This window comes from Diadema antillarum, unplaced genomic scaffold (genome assembly GCF_040938485.1).
Source record: "Diadema antillarum isolate AM-2024a unplaced genomic scaffold, OU_Dant_1.0 seq00001630_RagTag, whole genome shotgun sequence".
Classification (NCBI taxonomy): domain Eukaryota; kingdom Metazoa; phylum Echinodermata; class Echinoidea; order Diadematoida; family Diadematidae; genus Diadema; species Diadema antillarum.
Genome location: NW_027272339.1, coordinates 37,354 through 50,547, shown reverse-complemented (window position 1 = coordinate 50,547; position 13,194 = coordinate 37,354). Strand labels below are relative to the sequence as shown.

At 37.1% G+C, this 13,194-nt stretch overlaps 1 pseudogene; it reads right to left on the bottom strand.

Annotated features, from left to right (window-relative positions):
• The window catches only part of LOC139711254 (protein unc-80 homolog), a 148,191-nt pseudogene that overhangs the window by 99,630 nt on the left and 35,367 nt on the right, over positions 1-13,194 (bottom strand).

Sequence of the window (13,194 nt, the reverse complement as noted above, 5' to 3'; positions counted from 1 at the left end):
CTATGCACATTTCATCAACTGCGCACTTCATCTCTGTACTAGTATCCCATTTGCAAAGCAGGACCATATGAACAATGGCATGGAAATTAAAGGCCATGATCACAATTTGTGGCATTTTGGATAGCTCCTCAAAAAAATCACATCCAACTTGCTTGTTTTTCATGATACTCACAAATTTGAGATTTTTTTTTTTTTATTCACTGCTCAATTTTCTCACCTTTACAGTTTTTTGTTTTTTTTTTAGTTGCCGCCCAAAATGATCTTTTGAACAACATCACTGTTGCCTTTCCTTGGAATGTGAATGCATCAAATGGGATTGTGAGCAATTTATGGAAATGCGTACGCATGACGTGACACCGAAACAAATTCAGCACTTTCTTGTTTGATGTGAATATCAAAATATGTGTCCTTTAACTTCCGCCACATCCCAAGAGCTAACAACCTTCGCAGATGCAAAAAAAAAAAATGGATTTGCAGTAAAAAATAACAAACAAACAAACAAACAAAGAAAACAACACAAAAACCAAGATATATTCACTTCTTTTTGAAGAAGGAAAAAATGTATCATATATCATAAAATAACATGAAATACCAGTTGATACATTTTGCAGCTTTGCATCCCACATACATGTATAATGAATATGAAGAATTACTTTGACCCTGAAATACCTTATACTCTGCTCTTAAAATTTCAATTTCTCACCAGAACTGCTTACTCACTACATGCTAGCCACCCCCCCCCCACACACACATTGTGTACATACACACATAAACATGCACATACACCTTTGTACACACACATACACTGTACAGTTTACATGCACAGATAGAGAAAAATTAACCTCTCTCTCTCCTTCTCTCTCTCTCTCTCTCTCTCTCTGACAAAGATTTGTGTATGTAATCTTAGGCATGCCTGAGAAATGGGAACCCTTCCTTTTTGCACTAAATAAACGATGTTGTGATACAGTTGGGTGCACCAAAACACACTTTATATTAAAACGAATGGTATAGTTTTGGTTGAGATGGGGGATTTAGATTTTAACTTTTCTGTGAGATAATTAGAAACCACAGATATGAAATATCAAAGAGCATACAATTCTCAGAGGTATCCAAGTTTATTTGACGCAAATTGGTTTTAAATGGTCGAGACATCAAAAACAAAGTGAAACAAAGTGGTTCTCGTAAAAGGTGGGTCCCACCTTTATATATTACTATGTCTATGTTTCTGGATATATCGGCCATTTCAAAACCAATTTTCATCAACTAAACTTTGAATTCCTCTTAGACTTGTATTCTTTTTTATATTTCATAAAAAGTTTCTCATTATTTCACAAGCAAAGTTTCTCATTATCTCACACACAACAAAAGTTGGAAAACTGAAGTTCCATCTCAGCCCAAAAGTATATCATCAATTTAAACCTCATTAAAAAAAGAACAGCTTGAGACACATATTGCTTATGATATGTGTCATTCAAAACAAGAGGAAGAAACTAATTATTATATTATCATGTACAGCATATTTTCTCCTAAATTCTCCCACATCATTAATGGCAAAAAAGAAAAGAAACGGATCTGCATTCCAAGACACAATTTCATGTCTTTGTGAAGACATAAGAAGACATAGTGAGAGTATACTGCAAGTTTCATATCTGCAAAGCCTTCAGATGATTACCACACAAATATATTACAATGTTTATTGTTATGCAGCACTTACCAACTGCTCAGGAAACCTGCACTAATGCTTTAAATGTTGACATTTATGAGGAGTTTAACAGTGCAGTTATTCAAAATCATAACTGTCTACATAAAATTTCTATGTACTAGGACATCAGTCTTAGAATGGTTAGTTATACCGGTAAATGATACAGCATACACAGCCAGATATATGATTAAGGTAATAGTTCACTTTAGCAATAACCAGTTGCATCAACAGAAAGAAAAACAAAACAAAATCTGGACTTCACATATGGCAAAGAAGTGTTATCCTAACAAAGGGATAAAATGTAAACTGGATATTACCAAAACACATACATATATACATTCGCTATTAAAACACTAGAACATTCACATAATTGTGTAGATTGTCACTGGTATAAGGTCAACTTCTTACAACTGTGTGCACTGTATATTGTGGCACACATACTGCACATAGCTGGCACACTGATAGGCCAAAAACACGATAGCAACACCTTTTTTACACATGTACAAGACATGATTACAGTTTAAAGTCACTTCAATTCGTCTATAGAGAGAGAAAATAAGTTATGGATACATTCTCTGAAAGAAGAACAGGGTCAGAATCCGTTCAAACGCTAAATATAAATGAACAATTACATGGTTCTAATGACTGGTTTGTTTAACACATAATTCTGAACATGTATTAGATACTTAGTAGAAGGAACACCCATAAAACAAAGAGAAAATAAACTGCTAAAGAACACTAAAGAAAAATCAAAGGCAAATATATGATCCTGATTAAATATTCTTTGTGATGATGGTGATGTCTAAAATCATAAAAAAGAATTAGATTATTATGATGATATGAATGTATTTATGTTAGTGATGGTGTGATTTTCCATTCCTTGAACAAACGGCAGATGATCCAATAATACTGTATACGCCATATATTTAGGGGGTCTAAATTTTCACGAATCGGAACTGCCCAACGATTTCGCGAGTGATTAAATTCGCGATCATGGAGTCCTGTACCGAATGGAGAAATGTATATGCGTAAGTCACATTCATAGCTTGATCAGAGTCAATATTTTTTGCATGTCTTTAATTTTGTGAATAGCACCTGACTTGCGAAATTCGCGAGAATAAAAACCTCTCGAAATATTTGGCGTATACAGTACTTGGTTCCACATACTCCGGGTGAAGGTGAATCTCGTTTCAATAGCTGACTTGCAAGTATGAATAAAGATGAATGATAACTGCATACAATGTATGGTGCAATTCCATTTCATATCACAGCTGGCTTCATAAACAGAGTACATTCAAACAGAGTTAGTAGCCGTTCCATTGAAATCTGCCAAAGTTATAGAATCTTTAAGCTTCAGGTATTTTCACAAAACACTGACAGGAGTCCCATGCAATCACCTAAGTTTGGAATTCACAGTTTATTGCACCCAATTTTGCTGCAACTTTCATGATTCTGCTCGAGTGATACTACCAAATTATCAAAAAGTCAATAAGAATATTAATGTGGAATGGAATTGCACACTAATGATGTAGATGTAAAGTTGTACAAGGCATGCATGGCAAACTTTTTCATACTTGTAATAAAGAGACTGTTAACTCAAATTTCGAATATACAATGTATTAGCGGCTCGTCCACATGAAATTTCCTGCTTGTTAAAGAATAGCGAGTTTAAAATTGAGCCACAACAGTTCCCTATTCTGCTTATAAATACCAGACTCTATAATGGAAGAAGGCAATTAAAGTGCAGTTTATGTCATAGGAAAGTCAAATTGCAAAGTTTCTATGCAAGCTAAGACTATAATCTCTTAAGCTGCTTGAAATAGAGTCTATTGACTTTAATTTCATTCAATCCAAGCTAAAGAACATCCAATCACACAAAAGTGCAATGCTCATAACTCCAGAAACAGATATTTGCCATCCTTGGCAGTCTTAAAATAAAAATAATAATAATAATAATTTGCCACTACAAGATAAAGAAAGGATGTTGTAGAACAGGCGATAGAAATCTGAATACCCTTCATTCATTATGTTGAATTAACCTGTTCCATATCCATGAATCAGAAATCCCCCAGGCTATGCACAGGGCCCCACCAGATTCTAGTGATATATGGGTTAAGAGGGAAATGAGCAGATATGTCACCCTAAAGCAGCGAATCAATCTTGGCACTGCAGTACACAACAATACAGAGATCTTTCATTAGCTTTGCGGTCGCAATGCATATCTTTGCTTTTGTCATTTCATGACTAATTGAACAGCATCTACTTCTGCTGCTACAAAACAAAGACAAAAATCAAAAGCTGACGACTATGTCAACAAAACTTCTAAAATTCATTTAACCCGTTGAGGACGGACTGATTTTGCTACAACACGCATTTCCCATAGACCCCTGCCCAAGTATACTCGGGACTCGTCCTCAACGGGTTAAAAGATTTGATGAAACTTCATACGAAATGAAAGCTGACAAGCGCAACAAAAGTATTCGAAAGAAAAATACAATAAGGAAATGTATATCAACCATGCAAAGCTCCTAGGAAGCGATACTTCATGCCGCAAAGAAATAATCAACATAGCATTTTGGCTGCATATGCAGTTGATGATTTGAGAACATATAGCCATACATTAATGAGTGTATAAATAGCAGATGAAGAGGGGTAATGTATTGCGTATGGCACATTTCACATACTGGTACTTTGATATCTGAAAGATCACTGTTCACAAGCATTCAAAACATCTGAACTTTGGTTGGTTTGCTTGGTTTCTCATAAAATGTATATGCGTGGAGGTATAGGTAAGTTATGCTTTTGATAACTGAAGGTACCAGAAATAATGAGATACCAGTAGATGAGGAGCAAAAACTAAAAAAGAATCCATCTTTTTTCGCCCTGTTACTTGTTGGTAGCATCCAAGTTGGATTGAAGAGAATTTGAAAGATAACCAGTCTCTTATAGAAATGACTCTCTGTTCACAGAGAAAAAAAAAATGGCAAGAGAAGTAAAAACTGTGCATTTGTCTGAAAGCTTGATATTACTTAATATACAAAATTTGTATCAAACAGTATTTTTGCTTTTTGTTTTCTTGTTTCCTTGCACATAACTATGTTGCTGTCTCATTGCTAATGTTGTATATTTCGTTTTCCAATCATTTCATCTTAATTTTTTGTTGTGAGTTGATATCAGTCTTGTGTGTTAATATTGAGGTAAGACTGCTCCCTGAATTTAAAGGACAAGTTCACCTTCATAGACATGTGGGTTGAGTGAATGCAGCAATATTAGTAGAACACATTAATGAGAGTTTGAGGAAAATCAGATCATCCGTTCAAAAGTTAAGAATTTTTTAAGTTTCTGCTTAGTCACTGCTGGATGAGAAGACTACTACAGCTTGTGATGTCATATGTGTACGATATAAAGAAAATTCAAGATATTTTCACTTTTCTTGCATAATAAAAGAATACTTGACTTGGCTCTTTGAGAAGGCAGGGGGAATAATATTACCCATAATACGTCAATGACCAGTTGAGGAAATGTGCATTTTCTTCAAAAAGTGAAATTTTGTGAAATTCTCTTAATATTTTCCTTATATCGTTGTACGCATGTGACATCATACACTGTAGTAGTCTTCTCATCCAGCAGTGAGTGTGCAAATACTTAAAAAATTCATAACTTTTGAACGGATTGTCCGATTTTACCCAAACTCTCACTGATGTGTTCTACTTATATTGCTGCGTTCACCCAGTCCACATGTATATGAAGGTAACGAGAGAAGTCGTCCTCTCAACGAGTCAATGTGATTCAAGGGACCTGTGACTCTCTGCCCACACTTCGGCAGAGAACAGCCCAGCCATGCACATTGGACATTTCATGAACCACAATCATATGCAGCATAAGCTCATGCTGAAATAATTTGTAGGACACTCCATGCTTTTGAAGCGCAATTATGTTCTCCCCTCTTTTGCGCTATGATGGAATGGCCATCGAATCTGAAGGAAAATGTATCCTGGGATGAAATGTGCTTCAATTAATGATGAACCACGGCATGAAAATATGACAAATTTGAAGACTTACTGACCCCCCATCCCCCCCCCCCCCCAAAAAAAAAAGGAAATGCTAACATAATGAAATTTTGAAACAATCTCCTTGCGAGAGCTTGGGTGAAGGCGAGAGACACAAAATTAACTGATATCAAATGTACAAGCAGTCAATCTGCTGAAAATGTGTGATAAATGTTGGCCAAGCAAATGGTGAAATAAAAACAAAACAAAGAAAGAAATGAACAGAAAAAGCACTTGCTGCGAAATCAAATATGAAACACAAGAAAGCATGCAAATGAAGTGTAGATACAGCATCTGCAGGCTTTGAAGGCAGCTGCTAGCATGAAAAGGCGTTTACTCTATTCATGACCAGCTCTCTGGGGAAAATGACCCCCACAGGGATGCTGGAAAAATGAACGAGCCAGCTGCTTCCGCTATTTAATGAAATGTCGGTGCAGAGAGATTAAATCTGAGGGATTATCCCAATCTCTTGGATGATCTCTCTTATCCATCAACCAAAATCTCCCCAGCCCCTCCCCTCCCCCCATTACGAGCCCATCAAAAATACATGCAGAATGGGTAATGGATGATTTGACACAGAATGGTCTAATGAAGCCTTTTTAGTGATCGAGACCGATTATCATTATCAAAGGAAAGGATGGATCATGATGGTGATGTCAGAATGGAATGGTAACAAGAACAAGTATTCAGGAACTTCAAAAGAACTATGATTAATCATAAAAAAGGAACCTTTGGGTATTTAACTGATTAAGGATGGGAGAGTCACTAAGATTAAAGAAGGATTCAGTACGAAAACCATGCTACATTTTGTTACGTGAACCAAAAATGTGTCAAAGTGGTGTATTCTCAAAAGGGTAGGTTGTCAGTATTGATTAAAGATAGTCTACCTCATAAAGAAAAAGGGGGCAAGTTAATAAGTCAACCAAAAACAAAAAGATTAAGAGTATTTTAGAGTGATTAGAATAATTATCAGAAGTGGCTACAGTCCCACAGAGTGGAAAACGAAAAGGAAACTTGGCTGGCTCAGGTCAAAGTTCAAAGCTGAAAGTGCAAAGTTCAAACGTTACCTTTGGGTAATGGTCGTGCTCTTACACCCATGGGTTGACCTTTTGGATATACGTGAAATCATACGGGGGAATGCAAAAACAGAATCATCAATGCAAGAACTTGACAGAAGGTTGGGCTGCAAAGGGCCATAAAACAAATTCAGTACACCAAAATCACCACACTCTGAGACTTCTATATCTCTTTTCAGCTCCCAATTCAAATAGTTCTTTCATTTTTCAACTATAAGCTCCAAGTATTATTTGTTTTTTCTAACCGTAATTTTCCTCTTGCTCCTAGACAAAAGCCCAAAAGGATCTTCAAAATGAAGATTGGATCAAGCCGCTTTAGAGGAGTTTGATCAAAACATCTTCAAACCACTGCTGGTCCTCCTTTTCTGTCATTCGTTCTTAGCCCAACTTGCAGTTAAAAGATTTTTCGATCAGCAAACACAAAGATGTCTATTGCTCAGATTGAAGCCTTAGTAGATGTTGTTTATTTAGTCCGAGGATGGGGTATAGCACATATCTGTTCAGTTAATCAATAGGTTAAAGAAATAAATATTTGTTGTTGGTGGTGTTGTACTTAAACATACTGATTTCCTTGACAGTATACAATTTAATTGTATGGAAACTGCATAATATGACTGTAGATTTTTAAGCAAAATAAATTTTGCCTGTCTTCCATATTTCGACAATTGAGAAAATCAGCCAAAGAAAACATCATAATAATGCAAATTAATACAGAGAAAGCAAATTACCAGTATCTTATTTAAAGAGAGAAAAATACTGTAATTTATTCACAACTTATCTAGAACATGACATTGAACTTGACATACATGTATCATTAACGTACAAAGTAGGTTGGTTCACCTTGACCAATAAGTACATGCCTGACAACTGAACCAAAAAAAAGTACCACATACATACTGTAAAGTTTAAAAAGATTTTAACCAAAGAAGCGGGTTTGCTAGACATGAACCAACAACGTACATCTAAAATAGACACAAGATCCATTTTCAACTGGCATCACAGCTGTAGGAGGGGGGAAAAAATAAATGTAAGCACGTATCACAGAAGCTACGACATTTGGTGGGACTACACAGTACAAACAATCGGTAGTGTGTAGTACAGAACCAAGACAGGCAGGTCGGTTCAATACTGGATGGGGTTGTTGCACTAAAGAAGAAAACACATATTAACAGACAAAAGTGTTATCCTTTGACAAAAAAAAAAAAAAAAAAAATGATTCCTATATACCCCCTTATACACTTTGTGTATGCAGGGGTACAAAAAGAATTTATGAAAATAAAACAAGCAAACAAAAATTCCAGTTTGCATTTTGTTGTCAAATAAGGACAGACATATATACAAGCAAAGCTGTATTCTGAAATAACAATAAGAAGCATATGAAAGCCATTCTCTAACAGAATGGAATGTGTATGAGGTCATAATTCTCTGTCTAGATCGTGGGTATACACAGGTATGCGCTGTCCTATGTGGTAAACACAATTTTGATTCTATATTGACATTTGAGGATGTTGTAATGATACTGTTATTTCCCTGTATGACAGAAGGTATGAGGGGACTGTTTTGTTTTATTACGTTATTTGCATTTCCTGGTTTAATCTTCCCATGTGTGCAAATAACTATTCACGCACAGGTTTTCCAAAACAGTAGTACATCTGCCAAAATGGCAAAATATGTGTGTTCTATTAATTCCTGTGATATTTTGTAGTCCATCTTGAAAGTGCGATAGATGTAATAGTTATGTCTCTACACCATCAAATTGTCAAAAAAAGGAGAAATTATGAAAAAAAAAGATGGCGCTGCACTTATTACTCTGTGTTACATAACCTCAGTCATCGTATGACCACTGGTGGAGTTTCTCAGGCTCAAGAAGCAACTTCATGAGTGGTGCCAAAATCTTCATGTAGCTATTGTGTTTCCTTCCTATGTAAACTTCTTAAAGATAATATAAAGTTTTGGTACCTCAAAAGTTTCCCTGAGTTTCCTTGTCTTAGTTTGTGTTTCAGGTTAAAGTACCTCTCATATAACTAACACTGTGAGACTTACTCGCCCCAAAGTGCTCTCATGTCTTAGTAATCATGCAATAATGGTTTTGTACCAGAGCAGAGCGGGCTCTGAAAAATTCGAACAAGCCCTTAGTTTGACTTGACGCAGTACCAAGACAATCAATATACACATATTGTACGAAACCATTATTGCATGATTACTAAGACATGAGAGCACTTTGGGGCGAGTAAGTCTCACAGTGTTAGTTATATGAGAGGTACTTTAACCTGAAACACAAACTAAGACAAGGAAACTCAGGGAAACTTTTGAGGTACCAAAACTTTATATTATCTTTAATAAAGGTTTGCATCTCTGTGCAGCTTTGGTGTGTGGTTTGAGTGCCATCGTGTAAATGTTCTACAGGCATCATATTTGCTTTGGCTGTTGATTGGCTGTTGAAAATTCCATATTCATATTGCCACACTGTGTCAATTTTGGGACAATGTCACGCCACCCATATGTGCTCCCCTATTTAGACAATAAATATTAGAAGCTCCCTTGTGGAGACATTCTATTAGCATAGATTTAAATGATAATATTGTATGATTGTTTATGATACCATTTGCTTTGAGATCAGCATTGGCCAGGTAAAATTATCTTCAATTAAGTCCCATTCTTTTTTCCACAAGAGACAAGAAAAGCACTCGGAGAGCGCAGACCTCCACCTAGCTCCTAATTACCATCATATTACAGTGCACCCCTGTCATAACGAACACGGTTATAACAAAATACCAGTTACAACAAAGTAAAAATTCAGGCCACACCATTATCCGCTCTATGGTTTTTTTATTGTTTATTTGTCCGGTTATAACGAAATTTCGATATAGCGAAAGAAAACTGAAGGTCCAAATGACTTCGTTATAACGGGAGTCCACTGTATAATTTCCACCCTACATCACAAGTTCTGCATTCATTTCATCTGCATTATCTGATTCCTTGACTATCAAAACATACCCTCACTGCAGACCAGGGGCCTGTCTTATAAAGACTTGTGATAGAAATTAATCACAAGTTTTTTGAGAGCTGCAATGCAAGTTGCGATTGATTTGGGGACTTGTGATTGATTTGAAGGCTTTATAAGACGGGGCCCAGCTAATCACTGCTTCCACTGCACTTTCTGGCCATCAGTGCAATTAATGGCTGTGAGGGTCACAAAAGCAAGCATGCCATCTATCGTTCATAATGGATCCAACCGATGATAAAGAATCCTTTAAAAAATTCCAAAAAAAAAATAAGCTCCTGGATCTAGACGTTCATCCAGATCGCTACCAAATTTGAATCATCTGTAACTTGTGTCATAACATCAACTTTTCCTGCAAATTTCATCCAAATCCGTTCACAGCTTCTTCTTCTTCTTTTTTTATAGATATTTTGCAAACAGACAGACAGACAGACAGACAGACAAATGAACCAATGCCTGCAAAAACATAACCTCCTTGGTGGAGAAAACAGCACATCCTCAGACGAAATGTTTCATCCACAATGTCCATCTTGATCTATGTATATAAATGCATACCTGGCTTTTCTACAAAAACATTTTCCAGAACAGTGTGCTAGCACTGAACAGACTACCCTGGTTGCGAATACAAAATAAAATATGAACATATGTGTATTACTACATTATCATCATTATCATATCATTTCTGTGTTTGTGTTTATGATTGGACTTATCTTACAAGACCACTGCAGAATCTACTTCAGTACACGCTTTATGAGCAACCTACCACAGGGCCGACAGCTTTAATTCTCCTATGAAGGACTCACAAGCAATGGGGACCAAGTGCCTTGCACAGGGGCACAACTGCTGCTGCCACGGGACTAGAACCAAGGACCTCAAGAATGAGAGTTCATGATTTTATCCACTAGGCCACTACATCTCTCTCTCTGTTGACATCAAACCACATTCTGCTTTATCATAAATGAGAAAGGATAGCTGGGAGGACAGGAGGAACTCACCAAACTGGAAGACGCTGAACCGGCGCTTCCCGGTCCCGTCGCCCAGATCGTCCTCCAGCGTCGACTCCGAGTGCGGGAACTTCTTGCGGAACAGGGAGCGCCTGAGGCGGGTGCCGGGACTGACGTTCCCAGACTCCATGCCGCTGTCCTTGCCGATCATGGACGCGGGGTGGACCTTGTCCATGTCAGGCTTGCAGATGTTACCCTCGCTGTGTGCAAGAAGGACGCAAATTGGTATAGACTGCGACATCTAGCAAGGTTTTCAGCATGGTTAACCATTCCTAATTAATATACGTGCAACTCTACAGGCTATAGGCCTACCTGAACATCATCCCTACATAAAAGCCGAGTTCTATTTCTACTTGTTTCAAATTTCATCATTGACTTCTATATAGTCCTTTTTTACCACTGACATAAAAAGTACATTGTAGGACACAAATAGCTGATATATATCTTTTACTGACAAAATACCGCCCCCCCCCCAAAAAAAAAAAGAAAGAAAGATAGAAAATGACATGACCTATAAATGGCAACTGTTTAACAATATTTCTAGTTTTAAAGGGGGAGAGAGAGAGAGAGAGAGAGAGAGATACATAGTCTTCCATGCTATACCAGTACCTCTGATATAGTCCATGGGCCAAGACCCGAAAAATGGGTTGTTGGTACCATCTGAGGTGGCACAACCTTTTTGGTGTCATTTTGTTTGTCGGGCATAGATATGCTTATCAAGCTATGATAGCATTTCCAAATGAGTAGCTTAGTCATAATAAATGAATTTTTAACCAATTTGGTCTCGTATTTATATCCCTATACTTCTGAATCGAAACTAAACCGCTATACAAAGAAGAGCACTGCCTTCTGTATGTCCACAGGTGTTCTGTTGTAAACGCGGTGCGCTTAGTCTTTATTCAAGGCAGCGAAGGGAATATCCAAAGGGTTATGATATCCACAGCTGTCACGCGGTGCGCTTAGTTCTTTATCTAGACCAATGTACCGTTATCATATCTAAAGTTCCTCATAAAAGGGATTATCCATACTGTTTTTATACAACCCTATCAACAAATACATCAGTTTTAAACAAAAATCACTCTGTTCATTTACAATATCATTCATTATAATGTATCGTAGTGTACCGGTACATCGTTTTTGCATTATCTTTTATTGTTGGAGGGAAATAAAGTGACATGGGCGTGGTATCAGCGTTTTCACCGTAGCGTTTTCACCGGAAAATTATAAATGATTGAAAAATATGGTAAAATTCACTAGGAATTGCTTTTGTTGTTGTTGTTGTTTTTAGATAAAAGGACATACACTGTATCATACGCTTTGGATATTCCCTTCGCCGTCTTAGAATAAAGACTAAGCGCTGTGGACATCATAACCTTTGGATATTCCCTTCGCTGCCTTGAATAAAGACTAAGCGCACCGCGTTTACAACAGAACACCTGTGAACATACCATAGAGCTGCATTTTACAGCTCTATGGAACATACAGAAGACAGTGCTCTTCTTTGTATGGCGGTTAGTTTCGATTCAGAAGTATAGGGATATAACAACGAGACCAAATTGGTTAAAAATTCATTTACTATGACTAAGCTACTCATTTGGAAATGCTATCATAGCTTGATAAGCATATCTATGCCCGACAAACAAAATGACACCAAAAAGGTTTTGCCACCTCAGATGGTACCAATATCTGGCCTGGCCCATGGACTAATATTAGTATAAAAATTGAAGTGCAATGTTGGGGGGGGGGGGGGGGGGGGGAATGACCCACAGTTCCAATGAATGTTAAATTTAAAATAGTGAAAACTAATTTGGGAGGGATCAGAATGGAATGTTGGAGCAAAATAGGCAGGAATATTTGTACACTGTCTGGGTATTACACGGTGCTGGTGTGCAGTGATTTCGTTTTAAAAGTCAAACAGTCACCGCCATGCATGCAGCTGCAGTGTACCACGTGACCGTACCTATGACCTCCAAAACAGTAAATCCCCGTCTGTAAACAAGGCAATTAATTCTAAAAAGATGCAATGTCAACCGCCTATGGATAACTGCACCATTAATCTTATCGTCACAAGCAATAGCTGTGGCGCTATGACACTAGCTTATCAGCTGTCGACAGGATCGGCCTATGGAGTATGTCTTCCATGTGAAGCCACCACCACCAAAAAAAAATAAATAAAATTTAAAAAATGATACTAAATCACTGTTATGCAGCTAATGGCTGTATATCAGCTGAAACAGCAAAAATAACAACAGCAAGCTACTGCAAAGTGCTGAAACAATCCATTTTCTCCCAGAGTTACTAAAATGTACAATTTAATATGGGTTCCTGAAAAACACGATGTTGACTTTTAGTACATGTA